This window comes from Dermacentor silvarum, chromosome 4, assembly GCF_013339745.2.
Source record: "Dermacentor silvarum isolate Dsil-2018 chromosome 4, BIME_Dsil_1.4, whole genome shotgun sequence".
Classification (NCBI taxonomy): domain Eukaryota; kingdom Metazoa; phylum Arthropoda; class Arachnida; order Ixodida; family Ixodidae; genus Dermacentor; species Dermacentor silvarum.
In genome coordinates this window covers 21,245,791-21,266,703 of record NC_051157.2, presented here as the reverse complement: position 1 = coordinate 21,266,703, position 20,913 = coordinate 21,245,791, and the positions used below count along the sequence as shown (strand labels likewise).

General features: G+C 51.9%; 1 protein-coding gene across 1 annotated transcript in view; it reads left to right on the top strand.

The window, feature by feature from the left end:
• LOC119449606 (N-alpha-acetyltransferase 15, NatA auxiliary subunit-like) overlaps nt 1-20,913 on the top strand; it is a 96,783-nt gene that overhangs the window by 55,407 nt on the left and 20,463 nt on the right.

Genomic DNA, 20,913 nt, shown 5'->3' with positions numbered 1-20,913 from the left:
TTTGATCATGACGTGGCTACACATATCATCTTTGCTGCGTACGCTTCCGATGCTGGCGGGAGACTGTGCGCGCTCTCCCATGAAACATACGCAAGAGCAGCCGGCCGAAGTGCTTCATTTCCATCGTGTGGTCTTTTTTTGGATTAATTAACGAGTTGGCCCTGTTCACCTTAGCCGTGCGGGACATGAATATAGGTTGTGGGAACAGCGCGCGTTTTCTCCTCGACATTGGCGGTCGCCTGGCGGGAACGCGCTCTTACGAGCGGCGGAACTCCAAGCGCACGCTAGGTATTGTGCGCGTTCTCATGCGGTGGTGACGAGGAAGTTGTAGAGCTGATTCGTTTAAGGGCAGCGCTACAAGGGGTGAGCGGCGGCGAAGTTGCATAAACGCGTCACGAAGCGTTCGGCTTCCTCCCGCGCAGTTGCGCTTGTGACGCGTGTATGACGAAGGCGTGCTATTCAGTGCTCGTTTACCAAACACTTTCTTCTTGGAGCTCGAAGAGGAGCAGCTTATGCAACGAAATACGAATACGTGCCGCAACTCCCCTCGGTCGTACAAGAATAGACCGCTCAAGCAGTCTTTTCTCTCTTTTTACCTTCTTCGCGCAAAGAGCAGCGCGGTCAAACGCGTAATCCGTTTACCTTATCCGTAGCGAGTGTGGCGCTACCAGTAGGCACAACCTGCCCACTATTGTCTCACGTCCTCTTTGCCCGAATTTGGTTTGTGTAATTTACGCCTACACCGGAGGCGTCGGGCGCGTTACATGTTGTCCTACGCTGCAGGCCTCTTCCGCAGAGGCGAGTATGCTGATGAACGCGGCTAAAGGTCCTTTGGCCGACGTTCTCGCCACACCGACCGCGTGTCCGAGACGCAGCGATTCGTTTCTCACGGTGCTCCCGGCGGCATATGCTCTCTTTCCGGCGTGACCAGTGGTGGTGCTCTCGTGATAGCCAAGAGAGAGAGCCTCGTCCCTTGTCGGTCGGCACTCGTTTGTCTCCGCTATCCGCCGGACCGCTCGGCAGAGGCAACGCACTCGCGAAAGCCGAAGGCGAAAGTGCGAAGCAAAAAGCAATAGCGGGGGCGATGACGACTGCGCGCATCATTGCTTTGCGGTAGCGCGCGCGCTTCCTGGATCACGCTCCGGCCGTTCCGGTGAGCGGCGCGTCTCCCTCCTCCGCCGGGCGTCCGTCCGTCCGTCCAACCGACCCCCTTTGGCGCATCGATCGTCGCGCCTGTGGTTGGCGGTGGCCTACCGTCGAGGCAGAGAGCGGCTGGCCTTTGTTGCGAGCGCTCGCACCGTTTGCCGTGGGCGCCCACCTGTTTGTGCGTGCGCGACGCGGATGTTTGTTTTTCTTCCCCGTGTCGAAGAGAACCGTTCCCTGCCTTTGTTGTTCTCCTCGCTTGTCTTTGCGTTGCCGCGGCCGGCGACTCGGGTTGCGCCCCCGATCGCCTCTCCTCCTCCACCGCCCCTTTTCCTGGGTGCCCACGTGCAAACAGGGGCTGTGGTCGCTACACATCGCGCCCACTATCGACGTGTACAACGTTGACACCAGCGCTTCAGTTTTCGTTCGGCTTCCTCGCTGTGGCGGACGGCAGTGCTCATTAACCTAAAGCCACGCCTCGTCTGAGGCTCACGTCTGTTTACCGCGAGAAATAAAAATCCTCTTTCGCTGGACTTCTGAACGCCTGTCAGTCTTATAGCGCATTGCATCGGGTATGCCTTGCAGGGCTGTTTGTACTAACATTCAGTATACAGATTGATTCGGATTGGAGATATTCGAAGGCAGGGCATTCAGTATCAGCATTGACAGCCTATTTTATGCTCACTGCAGTATTAAGGTTTCTCCCCGCGATGTCCAAGTAATCTTTTTGCGCCGCCTAATCCTCTGCCGTACTCGACTGTGTTTACCTTCGCTTGACAGCCACCCCCTGAATCTGATAGGGCACCGGTTATATGCTCTACTCATTACATGTCCCCTGCGTGCTTCATCTTAATCTCAGTTATCGTATCAGCTGCATACCAGTTTGGTCTTGAACTCTTTCGTTACCGCCAAAGAATGTGCTCATTTTTCGGTGCTTTTATGTTTTAACATTTAATTTCAAGATGTAGTAGTCGCAACATATCTATATAAAAATTATAGCCTGATCTCTGGTGTTTTGAATGGGTGTATACCAGTAATAATTTATCAGATATTCGAGATTTTTCAAGTGAATCTTTAAAAAAGCACCTCAAGGAATACGAAAGAAAACAATATTTTGCTATTTTTAGTATAAGTACTGAGAGTAAAAAAAAAAAAGAGAGAAAAAATCGGAAATACACATAATATGCACATGCTTCCTAGTTAGTCACATGACGAAAAAAAAAAAGTAAATTTGTTGCCGTGAATACTAGTCATAGTGATGCCCATGTTATGGGGGAAAGCAGTAGCTTCGCAAATGTGAAAAGCGGGTAAGTTCCTATCTTACAGGGATCATTTTTTTACTCATTGCAGCAGGCAGCTGGCGTTTATTTTATTCTTTAGGCTCGCCAAGCAATGGTTGTCACGTCAGGAAGCATGCAGAAGCGTCCTCATGCTCGATTATTGCGTTCGATCTGTGCAATGCAAGGTTATCTAGTGTGCGTTAAACTGGTGCTGGAGCCTCCGTATGCTATGATCAGTTAATGTACAGTAATGTGCAGTGTTGCACAATATTGTACAGTAATGAATAAGTGCACTTGCATAGACATTGTTCAGAATGTAAGAGATTTGACAGATAGTCAAGCTTGTCGAAGGTCGATCGGAAATCGATCTTGTGTGAATGAAAACCCCACAGGACGACGGGAAGGATTGGTCGTAATAATTTGTACGAGCGCTGTCGAAGCGCCAATGGATAAAGGCAACCCACGGTGGGGAAAGTAATGTTGCACTTGATAATAGTCGAACACAATTATGAAAATAGCACGCACTCATGAGCATCTACTGTTGTTTGAGGCACCTTTAAAACAGCCGATACGTCGGTTCCAAAAAATTGACAACCCGAGAAAGAAGCTTCTGCGTCTTGACTGCTGCTGTCGTTAAAAAAAAAAAAAAAATGTTGCCGAGTCGATCAAAGCGCAAATCAGAGGCCAGTTTCGACGATACCTCCAGTGAAAGATTTATTTTTCCAGACTCCCCACTATGCAGCAAATTGTAAAATCTGAAAAATAGTTCAAGTTCAGTCATCATTTCAGACGGTTTCCAACGGAAATGCTTAACGACGCGTAGAAAAACTATCGATCAAATTGACCTATTTCTATACGAGCGGTAACGAATCTGATCCGACGTATCGGCTGTTTTAAAGGTGTCTCAAACAACGGTAGATGCTCATGAGTACATGCTATTTTCATAATTGTTAATCCATACCGCCGTCTTCGTGTCACCTGATGTGACGACTATCATTTTTTGTCCCATTTCTCCTTGCGCGGTCCTTAGCTTAGTACTTGTTGAATGCACCGATAACTTTTTTTTTTTTTTTTCATTGTTTGTGACCTGCCGGCCATGACTTGGCAGGGCATTGACTGCTGGGCAATAGTGCAAACGCAAATGGCGAAAGAGGGCTGCTCCGGCGCTGCATGTCTTTCTCCTTTCGCAGATTGATCGAACCCGGCAGGTTGTGCTAACCACGCAGCGGGGTTTAGGGAACCGCTTGCTCTTTTTGACATTTCCTGGTAGCCGCTGCCAACGTTGTCGCTCTCCGTATTTTCCTGTGCCTCTAGCGCGAACCGCCTCGTAGCGGGCGTTGCTCGAGGCCTGCAGCCTTTCATAGTGACGAAAAGTATTGGTTCACCGCGTGCAATTTTGCGCAGCCTTTACAGTAATTGACTGGTGTGGTTCGCGATTCTTCCGTGTGAGAAGAATGTCACTGTGGCCTCTTGCGGTATGCATGCTAGATTTATCGTCTTTCGAATGCCACAGCCTGCGCATACCCTCTGCGGGCCCGGGGAATGCGAATCGAGCTTACGCCCGATACACGCCGGTTCGTAATCACGACCGACGTGGGTGTGTGGACGGCTCAACACGATCTTGCATCATCGGTTTTGCGGAGGCGTGCGCGTCTTCTGTATGGGCCGCCGCCGCCGCCGCGGTGGGGGTGGGGGGGGGGGGGGGGGGGGGGGTACGAAAGCCCGGCCAGGTGCGATGATAGGGCAGCGGCGGCACGAAGTCTTTGTTTGCGCAGCATCGATGTTGCTTCTTCTGTGGCGGTGACAGCGGAGTACTGCCTGTCCAGCAGGCGCGTACGCGCTTACGGGGTTGGTGTTCACTGACGGAGCCTCCGCAATGTGTAATCACGAGCACGCACTTCGACTGCTGGCAGGACCGTGTAATGGGACGACTGAGCCGCGCGTGTCCGACCACGTCCGCCCTCGACGTTTCACTATCACGCCACCCGTCACGGCTCTTGTGCGGCGGCGTTTCTGGTAAAGCGCGTAGAGAACCCGCCATGGCCCCGCGGTCGAAGCCCGGTCAGGGAAGGCCTTTCGTTTTTCTTTACGAATCGTCCCAAACTTTTGGCAGGTAGCGCGCTACTGATGCGGCGCGCGCTAGACGGGCACCTTGGGTTCGTATTGTGACGACTTCGTTTAGCTATAGTATAGGCAAACGTTGCTTTGAGTGGACGTGGTATAGCAGCGATCATCGCAGGCAATCTTGAGCGAGTTAACGTGCGAGCACTCGTGTAAGTGTACTGGTCGGGACTAGCGCCGCGTTTGAGAAAGGAGCGCACGCACCGCCCGTTCGGGTAACATGTTAGTCTGGCGTACCCCGTTCCCTCGACACGTGCTTATAAGCGGCTCGTTTAAATGAATTGGCATTTGGTAAATGTCCAAGGATGAGTGTGTTCCTTGCTTGCGGGTCGGGTCATGAAATCGCGAGCAGCACCACCGCCGCTTTCGCTCCTGTAGCCGGCGAACGTTCCTATTCCGAGTGTAATTCGATTACATAGTTCTTTCGTTTTTGTGTTTCGTCTTGCTTACCAATACTCAACTCACGGTAAAAGTGGTGTTTCTGAAGTATTCCAGAAGCGCAATTTGCCAATCCAGCTTCGCTTAAATTTTTTTTTTCGGGGCTTATTTAGAGAAAGAGCGAGTGCTGAGCTGTCCTCAGAAGGGTTCTACGTGACGTGTTTGTTCTAAATTTCTTATCGTGCTTCCGGGACGACATCGCGCCCAGACTCCGTCGCGAGACTCACCACAACACACCCCACCCCCTATTGCATAATGGCGGGTCGTTTGTCGCACGGGCCCCTCGTGAAGCGAAAATAGGCGACCGGGATGGCACTTTCTCCGACAAAAAAGCAGACGTCTGCTACGGGCGTGATGGACGTACCCCATTCGTCGAATGGTTTTGGGACCCAGCTGAAAGCCAAATGGGAGGCTCTTGCGGGGCCTTTAGTTTCGCTTCCTCTGATGTTTTTTTAACGAAGGAAAACAAGTGGACGCCCGCCGCCGGTCTTGTTGTGCCGGGGCGTACTCCGCGAATTCTCCTTTGACCGGAATGAGCGCGGAATGCCGCCGACCGGCTTGCGGTATTCTTCCGTGCCTTGCCCGCGTCGCGTGTGGCAGGAAACGGCGGCTTCTCTTGACTCCGGGGTGCGCCTGGGCTGCTTGACGTCGCGACCGCCGTCCTTGCCGCCTTTGTCTCTGTTCGTGGCGCGCCTCTTTTTCGGTCGTGCTTGGGCATCGTCCGTCGTCGCCCCTTTTCTGTCGGACTTGTGACGGACGAGCCCGCAGTTTCGTTGCCACAGGAGGGAGTCGCCTCGTGTTCGCATCTTGCGTGCGCCGCTGGCGGTTCTCGCCGGCAAATCGTGTGGCTCGGCCGTGAATGGGATGGGCTCGAAAGCGCTTCGCGTTACCTTGATTGGCTGTTTGCAGAGGGAATACGTGAATGGGTGTCGTTTGTCCGCCGCGGAAGAATAGTTTTCCTGCCTATCCTCTTTCTTCTATAGTGCTTCGCGCATTTGTTTGCTGCAGCTTCCTCGCAGCTGTGTAAGACGTGCGCGTGCCCGGAAACGTGCTGGCGTGTGTGTATTTTACACTTATAGTTTCCTGTAAAAGGCTACAGCTTTCTGTCGGCTTTTTTTAGCCGTACAGTGGACGGAAGACGCGCGCGCGAAAATGTCATTGTTACGCCCTTATTTTTACTGCACTCCAGGACGTTTTATTTAGGAACCGTCTTGTATTTTGGTGGACCGAGCTGACCGCGAGGCACAACCTCTAAGCAAACAAATGTTCGCGCTTCGTGTAATGGTAGTCAGTGCTGCTTCCTTCACGCAGTAAATGCCGAGCAGCCGAACTCGGGTGTGGATGTACGTAGCGGTACCCTTCGGGGCGGCGGATTCCATGAGAAGTGTAACACCTGTAGTTTCCCTGTTCCCACCTTATGCGCACCTGTTGTTTTGCGGTTGATTTAAATTCAAAGCCCGAGATGCAGCAGCCGCAGCAAACTGATGTCTGAACGCAGAAGCGTTTGTGTGTCCATATCCCAACTGACGTTAAGAAGCGCCGGTCGTTAATCCGGAATTGCCCGCAACAACTTGACCCATGTATGCTTTAACATTGCTGTAAGGGTAACGAGCTTGGCTAGTTTGGTTTACTTGACGACGTGACGTCCAGCACGACACCTTACTGCGAGCACCGGGTCCACGCACTCGATAGCTCTTCGAGGGGAAGATTGCACTAATGGGAGGTGTGCCGATAGTGTATGGGGCGGAAAGTAATATGTGCTGACCCTTCTAGACCCTCAGCGTAATGCAGCGGTTGTGGGTCAGACTCCGACCGGCGCGAGTTGTTTTTTCGACCACTTTCATTTCTCTTAACGTTATGTCATTCCTACATTTCAATGAAAACAAATGATTCCCCCCTATGATTTCCTTGGCATCATTTTCTGTTGGCTTCATATTGTTGTGACCCTCCCACTTCGGTCGTCTTCCGCACACGAGAGCGAGCAATGTCTCGTGTCCTGGGAACTTCCGTCGTCATCTTCCGCGGCGCTCTCTCTCTGCCTGGGAACAAGGTCGTGCGGTGATGTCCGAGCTTTCGCCGCGTCTCCACTCGGACAGCCGTACGGAAGTTGCGGAGCAAAGTGGGCGTGGCGACCTGCACGTATTCGTACTGCTGCCGATTGAGCTGCGCCGCATTACGCCTAAAAGGATTGCCCCCCGGGAATACCAATACGAAAGAATGGCCTTCCATGCCGGGCAAGGGGCGCGGCGGCTCGCTCTGGTTGTTGTATAATCCGCCGCTGGTCCCGCCGTTTGAACTTTGCACGCAACAAAGGCCGTTCGGAAGCTGGCCTGTCTGCCCGACCTGCACGACCCTTCTATGGACGATGTCTTAAGCTGATTCATCGGTGGCTGCCGGAACGACCTTTTCTCTGGGCTCAGCCGAAGCGAAAGCAGACCGTCGGTGATTAAGGGAAACACAAAGAAAGTCTGTGGACTCGGTCTGACTGCTAGATATAGCTCGACCTGTGTTTGAGCGCGGTGTTGTGTAAGGAACTGTTGCCGTCGCTGTACTGTCCGATGCGTCGGCAATGGTTGTGGTGTTGGCAGTTTTCGGTCAGGACACTATTCTTGCGAGCCGCCAGAAGTAGGTCTTTGTTGTACGCAAGAATTTCCGGTACGCCTGACTGTGGTCGATTGTTCGTTTGCGTGTCGCGTTGGGCTCGCTGGGTGCCGTTTCGTGATCCGCTGACAACGGTGAAGACAATGGTTGTGAAGCGAGACAGTGCGCAGATTGCAGAGAGGGAGAAACGATGTCCGTGCTTTCGTGGTAGGATGGTCCCTGCACTGCATTGAGTCCCCATCAGGACTATGCGGTGAAGCGGCAGCCAAGTCCTTCCTTACTTGTGTCTATGCGTGGCACTTAACACAATGTCCTTAGTTGCTTAACCAGTTGCCCGTTGTTGTTTCGAATATCGCGAGTCTCTGACCTCTATCTACTGCTGCATACTCTGCCTGCTGCTGTACAGCGCAGGTGAGAACACTACTGACATGGAAGCTGCTTGCCTTAGAATAACATTTCCCACCGGCTCAGCACCTGACTACTCCGCGTATGCAAGTTATGGTCGAATCTATGGTTGCACGCGCCTATGCGGCCGTCGCAGGGTTAAAATCTCGTTGGGGGGGCATGTGGTAAGCGGAGAGTCGTGGACCGTAGCTTAGCACGGTAGATTTGGCCAGATAATTCACAAGGAAAACATTGTATCTACTTATTTTGAAGGCGTAGGCCGTCTCGGAGCATGTGGTGTCGTCGCCTACTAAATGCCCGTAGCTTGAGGTTACACGATCCCTTTGAACATAAGTGGGAGCATTTAACTAAGTACCTTCTTGTCTACTTGTCGACAACGAGAGCTGTTTTTCCTGTTTATCTTGTGCTGCCTCGTGTGGCGAGGAGTTGTTTATCTGCTTTGTGTACCCTTAGTGCTTAAAGGCGTTGAGACACCAAATTTTGAGGGTATAAAAGGCCTGCTGTAGGCTTCCTCCGTATGAAGCGACACTCAACATGAAGTGTTGGACACAGCAAACGTTTAAAATATATTTTAATTCGCTTCCAAAGAGTGCCTAAATGCTCGTTCTCGCGATCGAGACCCATCGCTAGCGCGATTAACATCGACGTCACTGTGTTGGAAGCGTAACGCGTTTTAGTGACATCATACCACATTAGAGTGACGTACAATGACCGGTGACCGACAGCACGGGGCAAGCCTCGAGAGCCTCGAGTCTAGAGTGGAGTATAAGCTGCATCGGACGCAGACGCAGAGTCGGAATCGGAGCTGCCGCAGCTAGCGATGGCAACTGTCGGCGTGGGTTTGTTTGCCTGCGCTGGTACAAAACGGGTGTGCGAGAGCAGACGATGCAGCAGTGCGTGCGGCACAGCCTTGTGGGCCCACGTGACCAAGCTTCCTAGCCAGTGAAGTCACTGTCCAACTCGGCGCCGAGAAACCGAAACCGAAAATGGTGCACATAAATAATGCGATATTAAATTATTTACCGAGAATATATGAACCTTCCAGTGTGTATCATGCTTTCTGGAGCAATAAGAAACGTTTGAAACAAACAACGCGCAAGCCACAAATTTGATGTCTCAACCCCTTTAAGTGAGCAAACTGCCTGCTATGAGTCCACGTGTGTTATGCTTTCGGTTGAGCGTGGGCGGCGCGCTGGTTCTCATCGTGCGCACTGTGCCTTATACACCTTGTTACAATCGTGCCTACTGCGCGAGTGCTACACCAAAGCTACGCCCACCGCAGTTTCACGACTGCATTGTAACTGAAGACACGGAGGCGACGTTAGGTTTGTTTTCTCCACATCATCTGCTCGGTCTTGCTTCCTGTCGGGTACACAATGAATAGAGGAAGTGAGAATCGTGGCTGAGTACCTGTTAACCGTGGTTGGCCTTCTTAAGGTTGATTTGCACTTCCGTTTCTTGCTAGTGCGTTGTCTCGTTTTTATGGATAATTTGCACTAGCTTATAGTATACGATTGTTGGCTACTTTTGTGATTCTCGAGCAGTTCGCCGCGCAGCAGGTTTAAAAGAAAACTGCAATCTAGCAGAGCTTGTTCTTTGACACACAGTCGAGGACGGTGGATAATTTTTCGTCGCGCGGGAGTTGAATGAATAGTAGGCCGTAACGTGCTTTGATAGTCATGTCAAATGTTCCGAAGCAAGAGCGCGAAGAGAGCTGGTTTTGCGCGGGACCTCTCATGCGTATAGCACGGTGTAGCGGTGCGACTCTATAATATAGCCACACGACCCAATAGCAGCTCAGCTCACGTGGACACTATCATATGAGAGGAATTTCCGAAAAGCAGTACGCGTCTTTGAGGAATCCCTGACCTGGAAGAAATTGCAGTGACGTGACCATCCGCGATGTCGTATACGACGTCCTTTGTCGGTGCGCGCAAGCTACTGCTTTTCACACCGTGTCAGCTCTCTCTCTGGCTCGGTGTAGTAACGGTAGCGACAGCAATGCAGTGGCGCAGCTGCCCTCTGCGACGAGCCTTCTATAAGGCAGCGGTTTTCGCGACGCCGCTGCCTTTTCCAGCCGTCGCACACGCGGCCTTCTTTTCTCTCTGGAATGCAGAAGGCGATATGTGTAAGCCCCGTTGCGGGCAGACGGGAGTTGTGCACAAGACCAGGTTCTTTTCTTGGCCATCACTTTGGGGGGCTCGCGCGTATTCTGAATAGAATGCGACGAGCCTCCGCACTTCGTACATGGCGACCATGCAACTTGAAGTTGCAGGAGTTTGTAGCACAATCGAAGCTGATCGCGCTTCTTAGGGTGAGTTTGTGCGTTTGGCTGTCTCTCGCTCTCTTGAAAGGATAGAAGTCCAGGTGGATTGATTCCGTTCACCAAAAACCAAACTTCGCTGTTTGAGTTACTAAACTGCGATTTCTTTATGCCTTGTCATAGGGACCGCCACGGAAGAATTTTTCAGAAACTATTGTCGCGCCATTGGCGGGACCTGCACTTACGAGCGAGTACTGTGAACTATGAGCAGCGCTTCTTACATCGTTCTTTTTTTTTTTTTTTTTGTCGCTGTTGTTGCTGTTGTCGCCAAGCGTAATGCATAGCGCCTCTTTGAAGTACCATGCAAGAGAGAGAAAAAGGAAAGGAGAGCAGTCTTGTTCAAAGTCGCCGAGAACAGTAGAACCGCCTGGCAAAACTGCTGGAGGCGGCGGACCGTGAATTCGCTCGACTTTCTTTCTCGGGATTTGCCAGCAGATTACATGGCCCTATGTGGTGGCAGAGGGACTTTGATAATGTGCCCGAGCGCTCGGTACCGCTGCTACCGTTTTTCGAAGTCGCTTAAGCAAACATTCGAAGACGTTGCGCTTTCTTGTCTTTCTGTTTTTAAGCTTAACGCATGTTTCGCAAACCGCGCATATCCGCTGTTAGGCGTCCCGGATTCGGCCGTGCAATTTCGGTCGCGCTGTCCGGAATCTTCCCATGGCATTGAGTGTAGCGATGGAGTCGCCGGCCCTAACCTTTAATCCTTCTCTATCCCCGCCTAACCCTTCGCTTTCATCGCGTGATTTCTCGGTGGTTGGAGATTCTCTGCGTGCACTCAGCTGTAGCCAGGTCACCCGTTATGCGTACGCGGTAGCCACCATGGCCTGTGTCGAGTCGCTTAAGTCTGTTTCGTTCGCGGCCGCCGTTGGCGGTTTGCGTGCTACTGCGTTTCGCTTTGATTGGTGTTAAATTGATGGGCTCGCGCGCGGTAAGCCGACTCCTTTACAATGGCGGCGCAAGTTAGGCAAAGCGTGGCCATTGTCTTTGAGGTAGAACTGCAGCGCTTTCTGTTTCTCACGACATCCTCGAATTTCATCGCCGGCCACGGTGGCGACGGTGTCTTGCGCAAGCTGCTCTCCCGCTTCCATGCCAGTGTGCAGGTCTGTGTACAGCTGTGTCCAGCGTTGGTTCTGCGTGCCCTCCTGGCCTGTGAGGCAAGAAAACGTCGAGCCCAAACCGAAACCCGGAAAGTGTCTCCGCGAGCGCGTTGAATCGATCTCGCGCAGGTTTGACTCGATCGTCCGTTAGTCTTCCGCAAGCCTCGAGCGTTCGTTGGAAGAAACAGTACGGTGATTGCGTTTCCGCGTCGTGAAGCGGATTGAAGTCATCGTCGCCCCGCTGTTCGAAAAAAAGGAGAGGGGAAAAAAAAAGAAAGAATAGCTGGAAGGGGGTGGTCAAAGGACCACTTTTCCGGTGAATCTTATTACTTCCAAGTATCATTGGCTTCTCTCTATTTTTTATCGCGCGTTGCGTAGCCGTTGTTTATGCGCTCATGTGTCCCCGTCCTTTCGAGTCGCGACCTGTCATTGGTGTCGTTGTCCGAGGACGCCGATGCGGTAACGGCGCTGCGGCGCTCCATCGTTGAAAGGATGGCGTGAAGTTCTTTCATGGGTTTTATTTACTGTATTTTTTTTTTCGCTTTACTTGATCCCCTAATGGACGACTGGGGTGACGGAATTCCCGTGGGTGCCGTCCTCATTTGGCCGGTGACGTTGATGGCAGTGGGTAAGCAAAAGAGGGAGGGAGGGGGGGGGGAGGCGTTCTTCATAGTTTTTCGCTGCAATCCGTCTCCACACCCCTCCGCGGGCGCGCGGCACTCCGTTCGTTTCGGAAGCGATCGCCACTGCGTCGCGCGCGCGCGTTGCTGTCGGTATGTGTGTTCTCTCTAATGGCCTGGCCGCTACCCCAACGTCGTGGCGACAGGTAACACAGCGCAATCGTGTTTGTTCGAGCTTCTTCATTAAACCTGCGGTGTTTCTTCGCCTCGGGGTGTTAACCTGTCCTTTCACATGCGCTCTGGGTGGGCGAGCCTTGACCGCCCGCTGACGACGGTGAACGGCCGCGTGCTTTCCTTGGAGGTTTTTGGTGTTGCGGCATCCGCGAACGTGCCGCGTCTTCGTGCCTTCGGTGCTTGCTCGCGTGTGCTTTTTTCTCATTCGGCTTCGGGCCCTGCGGGCAGTGTCGCGTTGGTCCTTCTTTTGCCTGCGCGGGGACTGCGCCTTTCAAAGCTTTGTGTGCGGGCAAATGCGCTTTCGCTTTCGTAACGTGTTTGAGAACGTAGCCCTTTGGGTTGTGCAGTGCGGCGGGAGTGCATAAATATTTGCTCGCAGTGAATGAGTACGTTCAAAGGAACGACTGCAAGTTGAGCACGTTGGTAGGGATGTGTTACTTGAAAGGCAGGCGGTGCTAACGCGGACGTTAGCACGCAAAAGGTTAGCACCTTATCACATAGTGTTAGCACGTGTAAGTCAGCCCTCTAGTTTGTTGCACAAAGAGTAATTGTCATGCCTAAACAGTTGTCCTTCGTGAGTGCCCGCACGTGTCTGATTGGCGGGCTGGAGTTGCCTTCCCTGAGCATGCGCAGATAAGTTTTCCCTTCCTCGTTTTCAGCCGCTGTGCGATGTTTCAGACGATGGTCGGCGTATGTGTTTCACGCCTGCCTTTCATCATCATCATCATCAGCCTATATTTAGGTCCACTGCAGGACGAAGGCCTCTACTCTCCTGCGATCTCCAATTACTCCTGTCTTGCGCTAGCGTATTCCAACTTGCGCCTGCAAATTTCCTAACTTCATTATCCCACCTGGTTTTCCGCCGTCCTCGACTGCGCTTCCCTTCCCTTGGTATCCATTCTGTAACCCTAATGGTCCACCGGTTATCCATCCTACGCATTACATGGCCTGCCCAGCTCCATTTCTTCCGCTTAATGTCAACTAGAATATCGGCTATCCCCGTTTTTTCTCTGATCCGCGCCGCTCTCTTCCTGTCTCTTGACGTTACTCCTAAGATGTTTCGTTCGATCGCTCTTTGTGCGGTCCTTAACTTGTTCTCGAGCTTCTTTGTTAACCTCCAAGTTTCTGCCCCATATGTTAGCACCGGTAGAATGCAATGATTGTACACTTTTCAACGACATTGGCAAGCTCCCAGTCAGAATTTGGCAATGCCTGCCGTATGCACTCCAACCCAATTTTATTCTTCTGCAAATTTCACACTTTCTCGATTAAGGTCCTCAATCATTTGTTGTAATTCGTCTGCATTGTTGCTGAATAGGACAATGTCATCTGCAAACCGAAGGTTGCTTAGATATTCGCCAGTGATCTTCACTCCTAAGCCTTCCCAGTCTAAGAGCTTGAATACTTCTTCTAAGCATGCAGTGAATAGCATTGGAGAGATTGTGTCTCCTTGCCTCACCCCTTTCTTGATAGGTATATTTCTACTTTTCTTTTGGAGAACCAAGGTAGCTGTGGAATCCTTGTAGATGTTTGCTAAGATATCATGTATGCCTCCTGTACCCCTTGATTACGCAATGCCTCTATGACTGCTGGTATCTCTACTGAATCAAATGTCTTTTCATAATATATGAAAGCCATAAAGAGAGGTTGTTCCGCAGAATTCTCGATTACCTGATTAATGAAATGGATATGATCCATCGTAGAATATTCCTTCCTGAAGCCAGCCTGTTCTCTTTGTTGGCTGAAGTCAAGTGTTGCCCTGATTCTATTGGAAAGTATCTTGGTGACTATTTTATACAATACTAAAAGCAAGCTAATGGGTCTGTAATTCTTGAATTCTTTAACGTCTCCCTTCCTATGGATAAGTATAATGTTTGCGTTCTTCCAGCTCTTTGGTACACTTGAAGTCGTGAGTCATTGCGCATAAAGGGCCGCAAGCTTTTCAAGCATGATATCTCCTCCATCTTTGATTAAATCTACTGTTATTCCATCTTCTCCAGCAGCTTTTCCCCTGGTCATGTCTTTTAAGGTCATTCTAACTTCATCGCTAGTTATAGAAGGAGCCTCTGTATCCGGTTCATCACCATTTCGAATGAAAGTAGCTTGGCTGTTTTGGGCACTGTACAGGTCAGTATAGAATTCTTCCGCTGCTTTTACTATGTCATCGAAATTGCTGATTGTCATCGAAATTGCCTGCCTTTCAGTAGCGTTCAAATGAGGAAGACTAGCGGAATCATTTCGCGTATCTGGCGGGCACTTGGGAGCCCTATGCTGTGAGCTGCGTAATAGTTTTCGAGCCACGCCTATTGTAGGTGTCGAGGCAGAGGGCGAGAAGCGAAAACGAAACTAACTGGAATATGGGTCGACCCCTGACCTTGACTTGGCCAAACGACGACTCACAACGCGCTAAAGACAGATATATATATATATATATATATAAAGCGACGGGTGACTTTTCGGCAAGAAATCTCGAACTATATTCCGGTTTATACGGTATACTGAGCTTTCTACATGTGTGGCAACCTTCGCCATAAGAAAGATGCCGTTATTAAATGTATGTGTCTTAAAGGGACAGAACAAACCGCCCGCTGTATCTAGCGAAAATTGTTAGTTTGCTTAGAAAAATTATTTCTAGGATGTTATTTCTGGCCGTTCGATATGGCTTTGCCAGTCTTTCCGCTGGCGGCAGTGGCGCGCCTTCCGTGCACATTGGATGTGCGCCATCCATGTCGACCAGTATAATGGGGCGGTCGTTTGCGCGGCGCAGTACATGTCGGTGCGCGCTCGTCCCTTCTCCGATGTCCGCACAATCAATAATTTCACGCGCTCGCAACCTACTGGCGTTACTCGGGGGGGATATCGACTCCGTACGCGCCGTCACCTCTTGGTCGAAGCGCCGTCCAAGCCATCCGCGCGGTCATTTCTGATCCGACGCGTCACGGAAAGCCGGAGAGAGAGGTGTATCGTGCGCACTGTGGATCGCGTGCTTCATTAGGCGTCTGTGGCGAGGAGGAGCGAGAGAGGCGGCGCTGCCATCGCTTCCTTCCCTCTCGAGTTGAACTTAGGTCGTGGTCAGCGCTGCCGCGAGCCGTTCCCCCTATTACGGCCGCCGGCACACGGCGCGTGCAAATGAATGCTGATTGTCGGTGCCTGCGCACGCGGCTGCAGAACTGAACAACGGGATGAAGCGGGGGTAAGGGGGGAAGCAAGAATAAACAAGAGCTACGGGGATCGTCGGTTTCCTAACCCGCCGTCCTAGGAGCAGCAATAAGAAGGAAGTGTGGCTGCGTGCTCGAAAATGAAGCGTTTCCGGGTAGACCTCGAAGCGGAGCGTGTGCGTCCTCGGAAGGTGTTTTTGTTTGCTTCCGCTTATTTGCGTACCAGTATGTGGTTAGTGAGCGTGCGTGCTTATTTCGAGTTTAAATCTTGGCTTTCTGGATTGTTTCCGCTAATGTGAAGGCGTTTGGAGGTTTTGTTCCACAATTGGCGTTATGCGGAACTTAGATGCAGTGTGCAGAATTATGCAATTATAGTCCGGTGTGCGTTGGTGTGATGGAACGGGTCGCAAGAAAGCTAAAACAAACGTTTGCTTTAAGAGGAGTTGTTCATTGATGTGCTGAAGACAAAAGAAAGGTGGACGACAGTATGGCTTTGTTGGCAATGTTTAAGGCGGCCAACGCAGTCAGGCGTCGTGTAGTGACGATGCTGGTTGTTAGGACGAGCAGGAATGGAAACCCCTTCCTCAACATTGCACAAAAGGACAGCGAGGGACGCACTCAAACAGTAGGAGGAACTGGACGTATTCGCGGCTGATAGCTTTCAAGGAACATTGAGAGTAGATAAGCCCGACTTGCACCAGCCTATTTTCTAGCCTTATCTGACAATACGGTAACAATAACTTCAATACGTCTCACTGAAACTCTCTATTAAATCATTGCCGCATATTGGTGGTTCTGGTTCTCCGTTAATGAACTTCTTAAACGCTGTGCTGTGTAGCAGTCGTGCGAATTCCTGGAAGGTTATATGTATAATGTGCATGTGGCGAAAAGGCCTTCCGGGATGAAGCGCGCGTTTGAAGAGCCAGGCGGCCGATGAATTGTACGCGAATTTCGATAGCGCGTTTTCGTCACTAGCTGCGTGCAGCTGCCGAAAGCGACAGCCATTAAGGGTCATTTTTCAGTCGTGTTTATGCATAGCGTTCGAGAACCAAAATGTTCACCTTTCTCTTTTTTCGCCGCTGTCCGATTAACTATGTAACTATCTCTGAAGGGAAGCAGCTGCGTGTGTTGGGCGGCGGGAACCTGTTACCCTTTCAACTGACAGCGGATGGAACATGCGCCTCCGTCATCGGAAGCGGTTACATCTTTTCCGACGTTACTCACGCCTTTGCCATTGCGCGCCCGGCGTGGTTCATAAAAGCACATATGTTACTCCGCCTTGTCTGTTCGAGGTCTCCTTGGCTACACTATGACGGGGCGTAAACAGCCTATAGAAGCCTGCAGCTCTCAAGCGCGTCATGCTTTTGAGAGCATGAATCTAATCACGGCAATACAACTCGGGCGCGAGCGCCTGAGTGAATGCTATCCGTTAGCAGCATTCGCACACGATCGGCTCGATCGATCTCAGTCGACGCCTATCGTATTGCGCCAGAGTAATACGCCCGCCGTGCTCACTCGATCGTGATGGCATGGTGGAAAGTTTTTTTTCTTTTTTTTTTTTTCGATCAACGCGTCTGCCGAGCCCCTTTCTTTTCCAAGGGAGAGCGAGGAAGCGCTAGCGCCTCCTTGTTTGGGGCCTTCGTTCTCCGCTCTCGATTTCTCGTCACCGCGTGGTGCTGCCGGTAATAGCCGCATGGCTTCGATGCGTCGAACCATGCGGCTAGCGTGCGATCGTAATTAACCCTCGTGGCGCGCGAACTTACACAGGTGCATCGGGCAGACTGGGCCACGCGAACTCACGATTGTACGTTACAGTCCGCGAGCTGGCTGGTGCGACCCGTTCGTGTCGGAACTCGGAGCGTGTGCCTCTCAAAAGAATAGCAAAAAAAAACAACAACAACAACAACAACAACAACAAATATCGGTGTGTGTTTCTTCCGGGGTCGCCCCCGCCGAACCCTTCCGCCGCTCGCGGGTCGTGCCTTGTCGAGAGGCCGGTCTGGTTTTTCGCGCCTGCGAAATTTGGCGCACAAAGGTGAACTCGATGAATGGCGTGCGTCTCTCGGAGAAAGTCTCGGTGCGTGCCATCGCCTCGAGAGAGCAATCTGCGGAGATGGGACGTAGTGGGAAGACTGCGCAAGCTGTCGAGGACTTCCCGTTGCGGTCGTGCGTAACCACCTCCTGAGAGGAGGCAAGGAATCATTCGTGTGTGGAGGATGGGGGTAGCCCCGAGAGAGCAGCAGCCACCGGTAGCGTGCGAGCTTAATCGTACCTCTCCTTTTGCATATGCATGGGCTGCCTAGATTGGGCCGGTTGATTTGCCTCGCAGCAATGTGCCAAAAGTGCAACAAGACGCGAATGAAACAAGGCACACGCACGCACGCATCTCTATCGATAAAGAAGCAGCACTTTAGCTGCCGCATGGTACTTTTTTGTTGTTTGTTTTTAGCGCATACCAGCAAACTGTCCGTAAAGTGTATATAGCACGCTTATCCACAGCCTGTTACCTTTTGGGATTGATTCAACGGTGGTCTTGCATTTGTGTATTAACTGGTATGTGCGACATGGGGTCGGCCGAGAGCTCATCGGGCGACCCCTGCCGACCCATTAACTGTTTACCTGTGTTGTCGAATTAGTGCCGTTTCGTTTTGCCACTGTGATCGCGAAATATGCAAACACGGCGTTTTTCACAATACGAATAGACGATAATCAAAACCCGCAAGTGCGCTTCTCCACATACTCGTTTGACCCTACCAAGTTGGCTGACCTCGGGCTAGAATCGTAAGTAAAAGTGTTGGCATGCGGACTGGTGAAGTCATTCTTGCAGGCATCCGTTCCCTGCACCGTCCGAGCTTTCTAAACTCGTGTCTAAGCTATAACGGGGCTACCCGCGGGAACGCGGCCATTTTGGTTATAGTGCATGCTAGCTGTGTGGGATAGCCTGCTTAGGGACTTTCACAATTTCTGCCTTTGTGAGCGACGTAAATATTGCACGTGCACAGTGGCTGCGTGCTTGGAGCCTTGACACACGTTGCCGCTAGCGTGTCAAATTACTATACGAGGCACCCTCTCCCTTTCTTGCGGCATTGGCCGTAGCGCTCAACTGTTTGCTAGGCTCAACACAGCCGTAGGAAGTTCATTGGTCACGCTGTCGTCGCCGTCGTCGTGCGCCACCGACGTGGCGGGAAAGTAGGCATAAAACTAGGCGCTTCCTCGCGCGTGGTGGTCACGCAAGGTGGCTAGCGCTCGTTGTATGCAGAAGCAGGTACGCGTGCTTACTGTAGTCGGCCTGAATGTAAAGGTCCGGCAGAAGGTGTACGCGAAAAATCCGGATAACTGCTCGAATATCATGTACGTTAGCTAGGAGGCGAAACAAACATCTCACCTTTAAGAACGTCGTACACTTATAACTGGAATGTCACTTTCTTTCCTCTCTCTCTCTCTCTCATGTGGTGCAGGAGATCGTATTCCTCATCGGTCACTTTCCAGGATGTCGCAGTTCGCATTGATTGGCTAAGCCAACGGGAAAGGATAGGCAAAAGCAATGGCGCACGTCTCTCGAGCTCAATTTCGGCATCGCATAGTGCTTGAGTGCGTTAACAGGATGTCCGTCACTTATGTGAGGCGTCGCGCAATAGTGAATTTAAATCTTCAAAGCCACTCGATCGAGAGCTCGAATGCTCGACCACACGGAACATGGCAGGATATTGCGGCAGGCGTATAATGTGTCCGCCTGCGTGCCAGGGACGACGCCGCGGACATTGCGCACGACCTCGGCGTTAGTCGCACGAGCTCACTGTAGCAACCCATCTCTTTCCCGGCAGCGTGCGTGTCGTACGCTAGCTAATTGGGGACCGGCCTCTGTGTGCACCGGGCGGCATCCATGGAAGCGCGCACCGGGTGACCTTCGATGTGCCACCGCGTGATCGCTCGCTTCTGGCGGAGTTCCTCGAGGATGAGGCGTTCCCCCAGGGCTCCTCCGGGCGGACGTGTGCTGTTCGAACCGAGCGGTGCCGGAATCCGTGTACGACCAGCTTTTGACCTCGGTATTTGTAGGCTTGCTTGAGTCGAGGGAGGTGCCGTCGCTTTGTTTGTGTTAGCAGCCACGGTGGAGACAGGGTTCGCTAGAGGACTGAATCAGTGAACAGCGGCGACGCGCCTGTTTCCTTTGCTTTAGTGGCTGCTTCTCGATCCCGTCCCGTGTTTTGACGTCACGCCCGCCCTAAGCGTGAGCGTTTGTGGCAAAGACGCCTTTATTTTGGCGAACGAAGTCAGCATTCCGTGAGGTGTTCACAACGCGGCAAATTGGGCATGACTTCGCTCCTCTTTCGTACGTTGGGGGCGAATTCTTTGTTATTCATTAGTAGTCGCTGGAAGCGGTGGAGAACACTGCGCCTTTGCGGATTGATTAACTTGATGACGATCGTACTCTACCGACGTGTCACCTTTAGTGAACACTGCTCTCCGCTTCCGGCTAGTAGCCGAGCTCTGGGTTCCGCCTTGTTTTCTTCGTGCATGTCTGGCGTTTACCTCTTTTTTTTCCCCTTTTTTTCTTTCTTTTTAAGCAAGACATAAATCATAAAGGACATATCTTCTATCGTCCAGACAGGCCTGTTAAAAATAGATAAAGCATACAGGATGCATTGTCGGTTCTGTCTATTATCGGTCAACGTGGCCTCTTGCTGTAAACACTTATCGCCCCGGACTCCGTCCGTTTGGCCTTGTTCTCGCACACTAGCTCTTCACTTCGCAGTCGCGCCCTTTAAGCGTTTCTCGACAGTCGAGGCTGCGTTGCGTAAGGTGTTTCGACTCCTGCTTTCTCGCTTCAGCAGGTCTAGGTACAAATCAGTGCGCCCGCGAGTGCCCGTATTGCGACGTTAGAGCAGCTCACGCTAAGTGCCGCTTTCCGAGGATGCGGGGGCACTTAGTGCTTCCAGTGGTCGCCCTTGGTTGCTCGGGTCTGCGGGGTGACGCCGCGGCAGTGGACCGGCCTCCGCGTTTTGCTGCAGCGTTTCGTGTACTACGACGCTTCTTTTTGATTCTTGTAAAATGAAGCTCCGCGCGTTCGGCTGTCACCCCTCCTGAGACTCTTGTATCGGCTTGCGGTCAACCGAGCCAGGACGACGGCTGCATGGGGCCGTCGTTTCCCAGGCCTTCATCCCGGGGCAGCAGCAGCTGGCTAAGCTTTAGGCCGTACTCTGGCCGCCGCGTGCTTCGAAGAAGCGGCCCGATTGTTGCGGCGGCCGTGCGCCATTCAGTGTCGGGATGAATTGTTGCGCTCGTGCTCGCGAGCGCGCACCATGTCGGTGAATTGGCGTCTCCGTCCGGTTCTGCGCGTTCCGCTTCTTCTTATTTTCGCTCCGCGAGCTCGCTACTGCATGCACTTTGTCTTAACGCGCGGCTGGCCGGATAACCCGCTCGGCGCGGCGTTGAAAATTGTTCCCCCCTGCACCTCGGCATCTTTCCTCCGGTCTTCTCTCATTCTTGCCG